Source organism: Tenrec ecaudatus, chromosome 14 (genome assembly GCF_050624435.1).
Source record: "Tenrec ecaudatus isolate mTenEca1 chromosome 14, mTenEca1.hap1, whole genome shotgun sequence".
Taxonomy (NCBI): Eukaryota; Metazoa; Chordata; class Mammalia; order Afrosoricida; family Tenrecidae; genus Tenrec; species Tenrec ecaudatus.
Window position 1 is genome coordinate 64,080,338 of NC_134543.1, and position 15,947 is coordinate 64,096,284.

Here is a 15,947-nt window from a genome sequence, read left to right on the forward strand (position 1 = left end):
ATCTTTTTCTTTTTTTTCTGATCATTTTATTGAGAGTTCTTACAGATATTATAACAGTCCATATTCAATTATATCAAGCATAATTGTGCAGTTGCTACCATCATCAATTTCAGAACATTTTCTCTTCTTGAACTCTTTGATATCAGTCATCATTGTTATCAATTCCCCACCCCTCCCTGTACCCTCACAGAATCATTACTTCCTCTACTTTTTCTGAAGGGTTATCTATCATATATTTCATGTATCCAATTATCTTAATTATACAAATGATCATACACAGGTCTAACAAGATTAATGAGGTAAAACAAAGATCAAAATAGTAAGGGGAGGAAATATAAAGAACTAGAGGATATTACGTGTTTCATCAGTATTGTAACACACATTAGACTTATCATCCCTTCCATGTGGCCCTTCTGTGAGTGACTGTCCAATTATCGAACAGGTGAATATTGGTCTCCACTTTGTTCATGCTCCTTCACATCAATTTGCTTGTTCTTGAACATCTTATACCTATGCCCTCAAAACCTCAGGATCACAAAGGCTGATGTGCTTCTTCCATGTGGTCTTTGTTGCTTCCCTGTTAGACAGCTGCTTGTTTAACTTCATGCCTTTAAGACCCCAGACACTATACCTTTTAATAGCTGGACACCATCATTTGCTTGTGCGCCCCTTTGATCTTCAGTGATAGTGTCGGGAAGGTGAGTATCATACAATGCCACATTATTCAAACAAAGCATTCTTGTACTGAATTAAGCTTTAAGGAAAAACCCAAAGTCCATCTGCTTTACTTGTATTTACATATATATATATATATATATACATACATACATACATACATACAAATACACCTATCATTATATATTTATGTATTTACAGATATACATAACTATTTTTATACTGATATATATCTCAGTTTTACTCTCTTATTTCTTTTTTTCTTTCATCCTGCCCCACTATCATGTATACCCATTGTTCACCTAGCAGTAATTCTTCTCAGTACATTTCAGTTATTCAACCATGACCAGGAATGCTACACCCACCTCACCGTAAATTTTTGAACACTTGCTATTCCCCTGTCCCTGTCATTATTGGCTCACCACTCACCCCCACCCCCAGCATCTTCCCAATCACATGCACACACCACCACCACCATCACCACCACCATCACTACCACCGCCACCACGGCAACTGTCAGTCCCATCACTGTCTTCTTGGGGTTGCTTTTTATTTTTTTTATTAAATACTTTTATTGGGGGCTCTTACATTTCTTACCACAATCCACACATTCATCCATTGTTTTAAGCACATTTGTACATATGCTGCCATTGTCATTTTCAAAACATTCTCTTCTCACTTGAGTCCCTGATATCAGCTCCCCATTAATTTCTCCTCCCTCCCCAGCCTGTCCTCTCTCATGAACCCTTGATAAATTATACATTATTATTTTCATATCTTATATAGTCCTCCATTGCTCTGTACTCACTTTTCTGTTGCTCGCCCACCTGGAAGGGGGTTATAGATTGATCCTTTTGATCGGTTCCCCCTTTCTCCCTCCACCCTCCCCTAATCCTCCTGGTATTTCTACTCTCATTGTTGGGCATGAGGGGGTTATGGATCCTAAATTCCCTGTGTTGTGTGCTCTTATCTGTAGCAGTGTGCATGTTCTGGTCTAATCTTATTTGTAAGGTAGAATTCAGGTCATGAAAATAGGGGGAAGGAAGCACCAAAGAGCTAGAGGAAAGTTCTGTGTTTCATCAATGCTATACTGCACCCTGACTGGCTCATCTCTTCCCTGTGACCCCTCTGTGAGGGGATGTCCAATTGTCTATAGATGGGCATTGAGTTTCCACTCCAAGCTCCCCTCTCCCATTCACATTGGGTATGATTTTGATCTGGGTCTTAGATCCCATCGACACCTCATGATCACACAGCCTGGTGTGCTTCTTCCATGTGGGCATTGTTGCTTCTGAGCTAGATGGCCACTTGTTTATCTTCAAACCTTTAAGACCCCAGATGCTATATCTTTTGATAGCCAGGCACCATCAGCTCTCTTCCTTCACCACATTTGTTTGTGTACCCATTTTGCCTTCAGGAAGGTGAGCATCACAGAATACCAGATTATTAGAACAAAGTGTTCTTTTGTTAAGGGAGTACTTGAGTTGAGGCCCAATATCCATCTGCTATCTTAATTCTTAACTTACAGATATGAGGACATAGTTATATTCCCTTCTCATTATATATCTATTTATATGCCTGTATTTAGACCTCTATAAATGTCTTTTGCCTCCTGGTCCTTTCTTCTATTTCCTCCTCCCCAAACTCCTGCTTTACATCTTCTGCAGGTATAAACAACACTACAGTATGTGAAAATTGGTATGGATAAGTTTCAATATTCCTTAGAATCCTGAAATTTTATAATTCCAAGAAGAGATTCTGAAGGCATTCAAATTCCACCTTCTTTGGTGTCATTCTTCATCCTCATGCTAATGATAACATGATTATAATATCAGCTAATTCTTTAATGTGTTACATCACTGAAACCTTCAAACTTCCCTATAATGCATATTATTGAGAATCAGAGTGGTCAATGGGTATACTTAAGGCTAAACAACCCTGAGACACAGGCTTGTGGAATCTCAAAGTTTATGCTTCTAGCCACTGCACATATGGTTCCTGCAAACAAGGATACATTTTCCCCTTACTACAAACACAGAAAAAGTAAAAATAGAATTAAAAATATCATCTAGCTTTTGTTTGCATCTGGTATGCTGTTTATAAAAAATGCCTTTTGATGATGGAAACTCCAAACTCAGAACAAACCTCCTAAAGTCTATCCCAACTCTTCCACTAGCAGTGATCCTATAAGAGTAGAACTGCCCCGTTGGGCTCTGAGACTGCAAACCTTAATAGAGTAGAAGTCCAACATCTGTCTCCAGAAGAGCAGCTGGTGAACTTGAACTGCTGACCTTATGGCTAGCAGTTGAGTACTTAGCCATGATACCCTGAGAGTTCCTGAGTTTAAAAATGAATATGTAGTGATATGTTAAGAGTTTAGCAATCTGAACAGTCAAAACATGGCAACGATCATGCAAGATCCTCATAAATAACTTCACATTTCCAATTGAAAGACAAACATGCCATTTTTGTCAAATTTACTAAAATGCCTCAGATATTTGTAATATCCAAGATAGCCAGCAGAATAAAACAGATACAGTACAATGGAGCACTCTTTGTTGTTATATAAATTTATATGCATGTTCAATATTAATATAAATGCCACAGAGCTAGTAAGTGGCACAAACAAATCATTTAAGAACCTAACTTTGACACAATGAAGAAAACAATAGCAAAAAGAGCTTATTCTTTATAAAAACACCAAAGTCTGTAACTATAAATAAAAGGGATTTTGCTTTCATGGTTACAGAGTTGGTATGTCTCCAATAGTAAATAATTTTAAACCAATGCTATCCAAGTTTGTAGGTACCAGCACTGATACCCATGAAAAAGCTACTTCTCGACAGTAAATGAGAAGTCAACATGGGAATGCCTCCCAGAGCATAACTGAAGAGTGTCCGTAAGGACTCTTCAAAATGTCCTCAAAAGCGCTGCACTGGGTGAGAAGAAAATAGCTCAAGATGAACAACATTATCGTCATTTCTGTTGCTGATTAAATATACTATTTCTGATGGAGCAGTGAACAAATTAGAGACTTCTTTGATACTCTTTTTTTAAAGAATTCAGAATCATCTTTCAGATAAAAGGAACATGAGACTTTAATGGTTTATCTTATTACTCTTTTTCTTGAGCTTGTTTTGTTGTAATGCCTAAAACATTAAATTTCCAATAGAAAATTTGTTCATTACAGAGTAAAATGAAACCAATTTCAAGATATTTTATTGGAAATTTTTAAACAATAAATTACATCTATGCTCCTACAATGTACATGAAGTAAAAATAACAGGACTTTTAAGATATGAAAGATTAATTTTATAAAAAGATATCTATTCTAAGAAGACCCAAATTGATCAAGTGGCATTTTAAAGCAATTCTTAGCATGAAACAACAACTATCAGTTATCAATGTCGATAACTTTGCAAATTCAGTTTCTAGTTTCAATAATAAAGCCTTTTCATGTGGTATACTTAGTATCAATAAAATGTCATGCATTTATATAACTGTGTACTCCATTGTCATTTTTGATCACTTGTTAACCATCCTCATAAATAGTATTAAATTATGTCATAGTTCAGTGAAAGTCATTCCATCAGAACAGTATCTAACAGAACACTATAATGTAAAAGCTTAAAAATAGAATTAACTGCTTATAGTTGAATTCTTATAATTCTGTCTCCAGTTACATGAAGCTGGAATTTTCATAATAGCATGCAATGTATGCTGATAATGCACAATAAAAATGGTTCGACATTGACCATAATGGCTTCAATAATTATAAACATAATACTTCTTAATTTCACCATGCACACACCATGTAATGGGCAAATTATACTGCCTTAGGATCTAAATAGTCCTCAATGATTGAAGGATGCCACAAGAATAAAAATGTGGGCTGTAGAAATATATTACACACTCAAGGTTTATTGAACAAAATGGAGCTGGGTACATGTGTCTCAATGGGATAATTTAGCGAAATTACCTCTTAGTTCTGTATCATAAGGGGTCACAATTATATCTAAAATACCTAAACTTGTCTGCATATTTTTCAATCATATTTAAAGCTTAGCACTGATTCGACTATACACAAACTTAGACTAATGCCACTAAGTTATACTTAAAACAAAAAAAAACACTAGAATGAGTTAATAGTTCACCTCATCAAACCTTTGGGAAATTTAGAAAATTTCATTTTGCTTTTTACTACAATCTCAATTTTTTCAAAAACACTGTAAGCATCTGATTTATTGTACTTTTCACTTTGAATAACAGAACAGTTTTATGAGAGGCAAAAGCATTGTTGGATATCTGCAAGTAGTGCATCCCATTCACATAACAGCACAGCAATAGTATCAGCAGAAAGCAAGATCCTAATTTCCCCAACTAGAAAACTCAGCAAAACTACCAAGCCAAAAGTGCTTCCAACAGCAAGACGAAACAGAACACTGGTTACATGGACAGAGGGAGATAATGGCCATTCATGAAAATATGAAAGCTGGATATAACACATGAAGCCCATAACATCAATGCCATGAGACCAGATACTGCTTTAATACCAAGAATTCATATGACAGAGGAGACAAAAATAATGGAAGTGGGAGTAAGAGAGAGGAAATTCTCTTTCATATAATCACAGCTATTACTCTTCTCCTTTGAGAAAAAGTAAAGGAAATTACCTCTGCCTAGTGTCAGTCTGTGATATCACTGTTCGTTAGTACTAAGAAGAAATATGTGTGTGTGTTCATATACATTTGTTCTGTGTATTTGTGTGTGTTACATATTTGAAGGAAGAAAAGAGGTGTATAAACCAGAAGACTGGTGTTCAAGGTCATTCTCCTCTTGAACAAAGAAAGATAGAAAGAGACGGAATCAAATGGTCTGGGGACAGAAATCAAGTGACTTCTTCCACCTGCCTATCTGTTCATCTCTGTTCCCATGAGTACTCTGTTTATTGTTTGGTCCCTCTTGATAGACAAAAAGGGCACTGGAAAGGAAGGAGGCATTTGCTGGGAAATTTCCTCCACTACTTGAGCATCTTAATGCATCAGTGAGCTAGGCCATACATAGAGCCAGGCCAGCTCAATCTACATAGGGGCAACCCTTAACAAGGGCAGATTTTTCAAACTGACTTGCAATATCTCTTTACTGCAGGGAAGAGAGGAAGAAAAGAGTGAAACATCCATGTGTTGAAGATCTGCTCTACCAGGACCTCCATTTGGTATCACATTTGATCTAAGTTTAATGTGCCCCAGGAATGGCACTTTTAAAGCATGAATTATAGCATATTCTAAGTTGATTCTGCTGAACTCTCAACATCAAGTTAATGCATTTTATTTTACTTTTCCTCAGGATGAGGACACAAGGACAAGACCTCACCTGTAAAGGATTCAATGTTTTATGGGAATGGCCAGAAAGAAGAGAAAAGAGGAAGGAGACAGAAGAAATATCTATTATTCTATCATCATTATTCCTTTTGTCTTGGGCACACTGTAGACACACAAGGCAAATGTTGTGAGTGTGATACACACTTTCTTTCCAAACAGTAGTCTGGGTGGGTTTAAGGGACAAAGAGGTGTCCTTCATTATATTTTTAGCACATTATCGATCTTCAGTTTTCTAAACAAACAATGGGAATGCTGGCATGGGGGTTGAGTGCAATGATCATAGATAGCCCTTGGCTACTAACCAAAATGTCTATGTTCTAACCCATTAGTAGAAGGGAATAAGTTAGCTATTTGGAAAGGAGGTAAAAGCCAGGTGGCAAAGAACCCAATCGAATCAAGGCCAGTAAAGTGGACATCTGGGCGAGAAAGAGGAAGGAATAGAAATCTAGGAAATAGACACTAAGCTTCAGGTTTTTAGTCCTAATAAATTATAAATCGTTGCGTTGGCTATCTAGTCAATTTGTATTCTCTGTTCTTGAATATTCACTTCGGGAGAAGTAGGTGGGAGAAATTTAAAAAAAAAAAAAAGGCTTGAATTTTGTAAGTGTGAGCAATCAGGCAGGACACCACCGCCCTCCACTCCTCCACTCCCCAGCCCCCACTATATCCAGGCAGCCACCTCGGCCACAGGATTCGTCTGCTGTCTGCCAGGGAGCCGCTGTGCTCTCCCGCCTCAGCAAAGTGTCAGGGTCGGCCTGGCAGCTGCAATGGCAAAGCCCAGCCCCCAAATCCGCTGCATACGTGGCCTTGTAGCACCACCAGTCTGCGAGTGTTGCAGCAGCAACCGAGCCTTGACTCCAGAGGAGGAGTTGGGAACGTCAGCTACTAGCGGCAGCGAGAGCAGCAGCTAGCTACCAGCTCGTAGTCTGCAAATGCCATCATATGGATATCTATAGAAACGCAGCGAGCAGAGCAGAGGAAGGCAGCGCCCCTACTCTTCCCAGGTGGCTTTAGCAAAGAAAACCCCCAGGAGCCGCCGGAGCCACCGCCTCCAGCCGCACGGCGCCGGGCGCTCGGCCGGGCCAGGTCCTCTGTTCCGTGCGGCCAGCAGGCAACTCTGGGACGAGAGAGACAAACGAGCTCTCCTAGCTGAATTATTCAGACCGTCTTCACTATGGAATGAAACATTGATGAGACTACTTTGGAAATGCTTTATCTTGTTCATCCTAAATGCCCTGCAGAAGCAAGTGAAGTGTTCTGTAGGGGAGACACGGAGGTGATGGGGGAACAAATGGAGAGACAGAAGGTGAGAGAGTAAGGGGCTTTGCAAGTTAACTAAATTTGCCTCAGCCACCTCTGGGAAGCTCCATTTTTATATATCAGACCAAACATGTTTATTAAGGAGTCGCAAATCCAACCCGGCTCCTTGTGAATCAAGGAAGGTTCTCCCGGGGTTTTTCAGAATATATCCTGTGTAAAGATTTGGCTGGGGTGGGGGGTGGGGTGGGGACGCTCACACACGCTCTCCCTCTGCAAGCGAGACAATACAGCCCGGATGGTGTTGGGTGGTGGAGATGTTGTTAGCCTTCTTTCCCTAGATATATAAAAAGGACTCTTCTCCTGGTTTTATTCTGCTACATATAAGCAAACCCGAGCAGTACAACACCATTTCTCAACATACACACCGGCGACAATGAATCCCCTTCCATGCAAAGCAAGTTCCAAGAAAACTCCATTTCGGATAAAGTCTCGAAATACGTAACGGAAGATCTCTACAGGATCTGTCCAGCTCGTCTACAGCACAAGGAAAGGAAAACAACCGGCACCAGAGGTAGAGAAGGACCAGAAAGATCTTTAGCAGAAACCATAGGTGGAAGGCAATCCCCCTCTTGCCCCTCACAAGCTGAGGAGGTCTGGATACAAGAGCCTGGAGGAAACACTGGATTTTAATCTCTGGCATCTTTATAAGGGTTCCACACGCCTAGTTATAAAATATATATATCATTTAGGGTGGAGCGTAACCATAGTCCCTTCGCCTACACTGCTGAATTAACTGCTCGGGGCTAGCTCTCTGTTCTACCTAGTAGAAATGATTATATTACAGCACCAGAGAGCAGGCTCCATAGGATACCCAGCCCTTCCTAATTTTCAGAACATTAATAAGTAAAGTAGCCTGCAATGCAGATAAGACACCAAAAGGAAATTGGGCGAGGCGGGTAGTCCTTAGCTTCTTACCTGGTGCCTCTAGGGGAAAAGGCGATCGTAGGAGGACTTTCTGCCCGCAGGTACAATCCCAGCAAGGTGGCTCCAGGTGGCTTTCACAGTCGTTCGCGGGTCTCGCTCGTCACTTCGCTGCCCTTTGCCATAGCTCAGCACCCGCATCCTAGGGAGTCGGAGAGGCGGCTCCTGCCACTGCCGCCGCTGCCCGTAGGTCGCGCTGGGTGGGGGATCCGCGGCGATCGCCCCTTGAAACCCGCGGGTCCGCGCCCGGGGAGCGGGCAGAGGCAAGGCGGCCGCGCACGCACACACGCGCGCACACACACACACACACTCGCTCGCGCTCTCTCTCACACACTCACACTCTCAGAGCCGGGCGCGCGCGTACTCGCACTCACACTTGCACACGCACATCCAGCTCCGCACGGGGAAGGAGAAGCAGGGAGGGGAGCGGTCCGCCTCACGCACAGTTCCGAAGCCCACTGGGCCGGATGGCGGGTAGCCCAGAGAGCCGGGTGGCATAGCCTTTGGATCACGCTTCCCTCAAGTTCTCCTCCAACCCGAAGCCGTGTAATTCCAGAGCTGGTGACATGTTGGTGGGGAGGAGGGAGCCGGCAACCCACTGAGGAGGAGCCCGGGGTTTCGTGAAGCAGTTCGCAAAGCAATCCGGGTTATCTGGTTTGTGCAGAAAAACAGCTCGGAGGACGGAACTTTGGGCTCTAGATGCTGCGGAGCAAAAGGCAAAGATCCGTCAGGTCCGCACGCGAAGGTCTGTGGGCCCGACCGAGAAGGGCTGCCGGACCCTGTGGTGACCTTGCGGTGCACCTGGAAGCGGGTTACTTCTGGCTTCTGCCGACCCCCGGGGTAAAAGCATCCACGTTCCGGGCTCCCCCGCCCGGCCGCCGCGGCGATTCTTGCACGGGAGACGGGGCTGGGCGTCCTCCGTGCTCTCCCAGAACCGGGCTTTGGGGGGGCATCGCCGAGCTAACGCGTTTGCTTCTGGGCAGTTGCATAAAAGACAGTCGAAAGCATCAGCCGGGCGCGCGCGCAGTCACACCACCACACACACACGCACACACACGCACGCAGCGAGCTGAGAGCTCCTTACAAAACCCTAGATGCTGAGCACTTGAAAAGGTGGAGAACGCCCAGAATCTTTCTGGAGAGGAAGGGGCCAGCAGGGAGGTCCTGGGAGTCTTCTCCTTCTGCCCGTGTCCCGAGTGCGTCCCTGTGCGCTTCCAGAGGTTTGCAGGCGCTGCCCCACCCCCGTCCAGCTGCGCTTGCCCCCCCCCCTTCCCGCTGTAACCGACCGTACGAAATGGATTGTCTGGGTGGGTCGAGCTCACAGCCGAGGGCTCCCCGAAGTCAGCAATCCGAAGGGAGCAGCCAGCTGCGCAGCCATGCCCACCCTCGAGGGAAGAAGGGAGATTACGCGCGCACACACGCACCCACGCGCACACAAGCCGCGGCTCGGGCCGCCTCGCACACGCGCGCCCCGCCCGCCGTCCGCGGCCCGGCGGCGGATTCGGGGCTCAGGCTCGGGGCCGGCAGCCCAGGGCCCCGGCTGCAGGCGCGCTCAGGGCGGCTCCCCGCGCCGGGCTCCCCGCAGCAGGTCTCCAGGGCTTCCGCGGGCGCCCGGCCCCAAGGAGTAGCGCTGGGCGCTGCCGCATGGAGGTGGAGGCGCGGCGGGCGCGCGGCCGCGGGCCCTGCCCTCGCTGCAGTGAGGGGAGCTGTCGCGCCGCCCGGAGCCCGAGAGGCAGGCGAGACCCCGGGCCGGGGCGGCGGCAGCGGCTCCCGGGCTCCCGGCGGGGTTATCCGGGGCGAGCAGAGAGCAGGCAGCCCGCGAAGCGCCGGCAAATCCCGGAGCGCGGGGGCGTTGCAGGCAGGGGGAGGGGAGAAGGCAGACGGCCTGGGGACGAAGGGGAACTTCCTGGGGTGTCCCCGGCCCTGGCCTAGGGGAACTCACTGTCGCCCACTGCCCCACGCCCACACGACCGAGAAGTGTCACTGGGCAAGGCTGCGGTTTGTATAGGCGACGGGGGTGAACAGTCTTTAGATTTTAGCCATGGGGAAACGTGAAAGGCAGGACTCGTCCCCTGCGGCTGACCTCCAGGGCCCCCTGGGTGGCGGGTGGTGGTTGGCTTATGCATCAGAGGGAAGTGAAAGTTAAAGACAACAGTTATGTTGGGGATCAACCCGGTTCAGCGTCAGAGAGCACAAGCGCTGCAGTTGGCCACATCTTAGTGTGACAAGGGCAGAAAGTGAGCCCCGTGGTCGTCCCACAACCGAGCTCAGACAATGAGGTCAAAGAGATGGCTGAGGACCGGAAGCCGACGGTGAGGCGAAAGAGAGGCTGGGGTGGACCCCGCGAGGACAGGGTCCTCCCCTAGCTTTGCCTGCTGCGGGCTCCCACCCTCAGTATATTCTCTCTCTCTCTCTTTCTCTCTCTCTCTCTCTCTCTCTCTCTCTCTCTCTCTCTCTCTCTCTCTCTCTCTCTCTCTCTCTCTCTCTCTCTCTCTCTCTCTCTCTCTCTCTCTCTCTTTCTCTCTCTCCCTCTCCCTCTCTCTCCCCTCTCTTCTCTCTCTCTTCTCTCTCTTTTCTTTTTTCTCTCTCTCTTCCCCCCTCTCTTCTCTCTCTTCCCCTCTTCTCTCTTTCTCTTTTCTTTTCTCTCTCTCCCTCCATCTCTTCCCCCATCTCTTCTCTTCTCTCTCTCTCTCTCTCTCTCTCTCTCTCTCTCTCTCTCTCTCTCTCTCTCTCTCTCTCTCTCTCTCTCCCCACCCCCACCCTTTTCCAGCTCCCAAAGTTAGTAATTATTTCCAAGCCTCCGTCTCAGGAAATCCCGGGTGAAACCCCGCGGTCCCCTTTCTGCAGGAACTGTGGTCTGGTCTCGGGGCCCAGCACGCAGTCCCCACTCCTCTAGGTTGCTGGCAGGACCCTCCACCCATCCGTCTGGCCGCAGACACCCGAGGTCGGCCAGGGGAAGCTGACTGGGAAGTCCTGTCCCTCGCGAAGGAGGCGCTGGCTTCCCCAGACGGGGAACTTCGGTGTTTGCTCTCAGGCGACCTTCCCGCGGCGTTCCCGCTGTCCCGCGGCCGCCCCGAGCGCTCCCACGCCTCCCGCGCCCACCCAGCCCCGGAACGATCCCGGGAAGGAACGGCGTTCCTGGCGAGAAACGGCTCCTATATTCTCCCTCTTCTTCTCGGTGTCCCTTTCCGCGGGGCTCCGGGTCCAACTTCGGGTTTAGAAATCCTTTCCAGCTTCCTTCGGAAGAAGCGCAGCTCCAAGCAGCACTTCGCGCCGCTTCCCTCCAGGCCGGCTGGCGGTGCCCGCTCCGGGGCCGGGACGCCCCGCGCTCCGAGGGACCGAAGCAGCCCTGGAAGGTGCGAGTTCCAGAGGGTCCCGCTCCGGGACGCAAGGGGACTGTTGGTAGAGACTCGGCACAGATACGTCAAAGGGTGAGACCACAGCTGAAGTCCAAGTCTCCGCGAAAACCACCAGCGCTTCCCCTGTGGCAATCGGTCTCCCCAAGTGGAGAAAGGAAGTTTCTGAGAAGTTCATGGCGAACCTCTGAGGACAAGTGAGGTCTCCCAAAGGAACGGGAAGAGAAAGTGCTTCCCATCCAGGCTTCACTTTAAACTTGGCCGCTCGTGGGACTTCTCTAGAGGGCTGCGGAGTTGCGCCAGCATAAGCTCCAGGCAGGTCTGAGCGAGCACTTCCAAGTACTTTCCGGCGCGGGGGTGACTCCTTTTTCCTTTCGGATTGTCCCACTTGCCACCCGTCCCCGCTGAGCGGATGGCAGCCGCTAAAGTCTAGCAGACAAAGGTTCGCAGATCCCTCTGGGGACTCCTGCACAGAGGTGTTAAATGAGAAATCCAATGACTGTCACGCTGGGGTGAATAACTTTTGTCCTTATTTATTTCGTTTTCTTCTTGTAGGAAGCGACGCACTTAGCTCTAAGCAGTGGAGAGCTGGGCATGGGATGGAGTTCAGATGTCTTGCTGGGTGCAAACATAAAGAAACGTAGTGGATCCCAGAGTGGGGCTGCTTCCCTGGATGAAATCACGGATCTTAATGTGCGGAGTAGCCATGAGTAACTTTCCCATACTCTTTCTCATGTTGCAAGCCCGTTTGGGCTTAGGGGGGAAAATAACTTGCTTGGTTTGACCTCTCTATAAGTCGTGTATTATTTTTCAGAGTGCTTGACAAATATGTCTCCACTTTCCTCTACTTACCCATTTCATCTAATCTCTTGTAAAGCCAAGTACTCCTCACACTCCAAATACTGGTTTTGTTTGTTGTTTTTGTTATTGTTGCTTGCTCTGGCTCCTGTTACGTAAACTGATTGTGATAGCCAAAAAGAGAAGGTCAGGGCTGTTTTATATGCCTGTCAATAGACAGTGGCAAGAGTGGGAGAGAAACTAAACATTCTCTATCATGAGTCTAGCTTTAACAAAGGTTACTTTTATTCGATGTCTTGTTGGAGGCGGTTTAAAAAAAAATAGGAAGTTTGCAAGAACACATTCTAGTGAGGCATTAGCTAACCTGGAGTTGATATTCTTTTAAAAGGCCAGATTCCTAGGAGAATGGGGTCATTAGCATATAAATAGAACCAACCTTTCTTTCAGGAACTACTCACTTTTTTACTTTTCTTTGCTCAATGAGATGTCTTAACTTTTAAAATGTATCCCCACCTTCAGTGTTTATGCCAAATCACTTTTAAAATCATGTCAAGCTTCTCTTTGAGATCGTTTTCGAAGCATCAGTGGCCATAAGTGTTGACTGCATACGGAATAACAGGATGTGGATGGAAAAACATTTGCTGTTTTTTTAACTTCAGACAAGAAATGCTTATGTAAATGTTTTACAGTCAAAATAATCTGAATTTCTGGTGGAAAAGTTATGAGCATCTCTTAAAATTGTCATACAATTTGTTCAGCTTAAGAATTTTCTAATTTCTGTGAATCAACACTTGTGGAAAGTTGTCATTCTAACTCAAGTTTCTGATTTAAAAACTTCTAAAAGCTTACTTATGTTAAATTGAAACTATGTCACTCTCCAAATGTTCTGAGTGCTGAAATGCAAAATCAAGGTCACGTATTTGGGTAACTTTCTGATGTATATGGCTATAAAATCTTACAGTTTTGTTGACAATCAGATCTTACCAAATCCATGCCTCACCTTAGATCTCAACAGAGTTGAAGAGTCAGTGTCTGTCTTCAGGTCAATGGGCTTCTCGCTTGTCTAATTTTGAAACAAACTCAAGTCAGATCTTATTATTCCTCTGAAATGCATAGGATATTGTTCACTCACTTATGGCTTCTTGAGTTTTACTTGGTCTTTATCAAGTTATGTAAAATACCCTTCCTTTCCTACATATTTACTATTCTTCTGAATATTTGTGGATTGTGATGAAAGTCTATCAAGTGGGTGAAGGTCGGCCTCAGGAGGAAAGAAACAATAAGAACCCAAAGGATTGTTTCTTAACTAAGAAGAGTACACTTTAAACCTTATTGTGTGATACAGAAATATAATGTTATTTAAAGATGGAGTCTTTAGCAGACCTTTTGGAAAATGTTTGATAAGAATGGCATGCTTTAGAGATAGGCATTGTTCAATCGAGAGAGGTTTTCAAAGACAATAATGCAAGTAAGAAGTAAATGCTGTGATAAGAATTGTATGAGCCCCTAATAAATTGTTTAAAAAAAAAAAGAAGTAAATGCTATCTTTACTAGCAGTTGATCTGAGCAACCTGATACACAGACATCCTGGTATCGATGCTGCATACTTGTTTGATGTTTCCATTTAGTTAATCACAGTCCCTGAGTTCAGCATCTCATCCAGGATTGTTTAACCCAGAAGAGGATGCCACAATATTGTGATTTATTTTCCTCCCTCTCCTCATCAAAACTCCCATTTAGTCAGATTAGATGAATCTAATTACACTTTTAAATGGAAAAAAAAAAAAAACCATTGGAGTGATTGAACCTAAAGTGTGGCAATCTATTCGTCTCAGAACTATGAAACACATTTAATAATTTGTGAAAATTATAATTTCCAGCAAAATGTATCCTATGTAGGGGAAGTATGGGCACCTCAGTCGTTCATAGATGTGTATGCCCAATCATTATTCTGGTAACCACTTTTGTACTTTACTTTTTGTGCTTTTGATAATGCTAATCACAATTATTCAAATCTTTGATGAGCCATTTCCAGAATTCATGTACTGTTTTAACAAAATTTCCACTGGATTTTGAAATGGTGTTTTAAAATGGACTCAAACACTAAAAGGTCTTGCAAACAAAGTCTCCATTCGTTTTCTGCTAGCTCGATTTAGAAAGAGTGGTAGACACACCAGATCATCGCTGCTGTTCGGAGGGGTCGTCGAGTGGGTTCCAACTCATAACGACCCTACTATGTACAACTGAACGACACACTCGCCGACCCTAGAGCATCATTGCAGCACCAGCTCCAATTAGATGACAGTAACAAATGTTATAAAATCTACAGACGTAACCTCCCTGATACGATTTTATATTGAACTCAGTTCTAAACACTCCAGTGTTTAACAAAGTTTTGCTTTTTAGCTTCAGTTTTACCGATTCTGTTTTCTAAAGTTTTCAGAGCCCTCTCTGAATTTCAGGCAGGTGGCCACAAGTGGGCAGTAATGTGACACACTCACGTGGGTGTGACAGCAGGGTTGGACTTTTTTTTTTTAAACAAAGAACTGTAGATTTAGAACTCAGATTTAATTTCTTGGATTTTTACTAAAATAAGTAATGTTAGGTAATTTTCATCTACGTGATAGAAGATAAATTTTAGTACAATTGTTTTTTTTACATAAGTCTCTATGCATTTTTAAAAAAATACCTCTTAATCCTGCTCCAGTTATTTTCTCCCTTTTGATCGGGGTATTTTTAGAGATTTGTAGCTACACTTAACTCCTTTGTGTTTAGGATCCCCCATAGTAAATAGCTAAGTGCTGACTGTTAACCGAAAGAAGAGTGCTAAGACACCACCAACTTCTGGGGAAAGATGTGGCAGCTGATTTAGTGAGTATTATAGGTCACTCTGTGGGCTGTACACAACAAGGTCAGCTGTTCAAAGTCACCATCACCAGCCTTTCCACCGCAGAAAGATGAGACTTTCCACTCCCATAAAAATGTACAATCTTAGAAACCCATCGGGGCAGTTCTGCACTGTTCTACATACAGGGTCATTATGAATCACCATCTACTCCGTGGCGATGGGATTCATTTGGCTGCTCTTAGTCTGGTCGATGCAGTATTTAAGTATTCTGCTGCTAGATGCTCTGGATTAGCTACTGTTAGCACCCACCAGCTTTTGCAAGAGAAAGGATGAACAGTCTGCTTCTGTAAACATGATACAGCCCTGAAAACATTCTGGGGCAATTTGACTCTGTCCTATCGGATCACTGTGAGTTGGAATTACCTGATGAAGATACAGTGGATAATTATGTTTCATACCCAGAGTTCCTAGTTCTTTGCAAGGACCCCCAAGCTTTCCGCCAATTTGGTGATAACTTTCCTTTGAATTTATTTTCCAGGTCTTTATGATCCTCATATCTGTAAAGAGAGTAAATCATTACTGTAATTGTTTACTGCTCAACTTCTCTATATAGTGGTTTTCTTTATTTTGTTGAATTTTGTTCCGTCC

At 44.8% G+C, this 15,947-nt stretch overlaps 1 protein-coding gene across 1 annotated transcript in view; it reads right to left on the minus strand.

Moving 5' to 3' along the window:
- Positions 1–9,514, minus strand: part of LRFN5 (leucine rich repeat and fibronectin type III domain containing 5) — a 344,519-nt gene extending 335,005 nt beyond the window's left edge. Inside the window, exon 1 of the mRNA XM_075531478.1 lies at positions 8,292–9,514. The gene's annotated coding sequence lies outside the window, so the exon portion shown is untranslated. The remainder of the gene's footprint in view (positions 1–8,291) is intronic.
- Between the last annotated feature and the right edge of the window lie 6,433 nt (positions 9,515–15,947).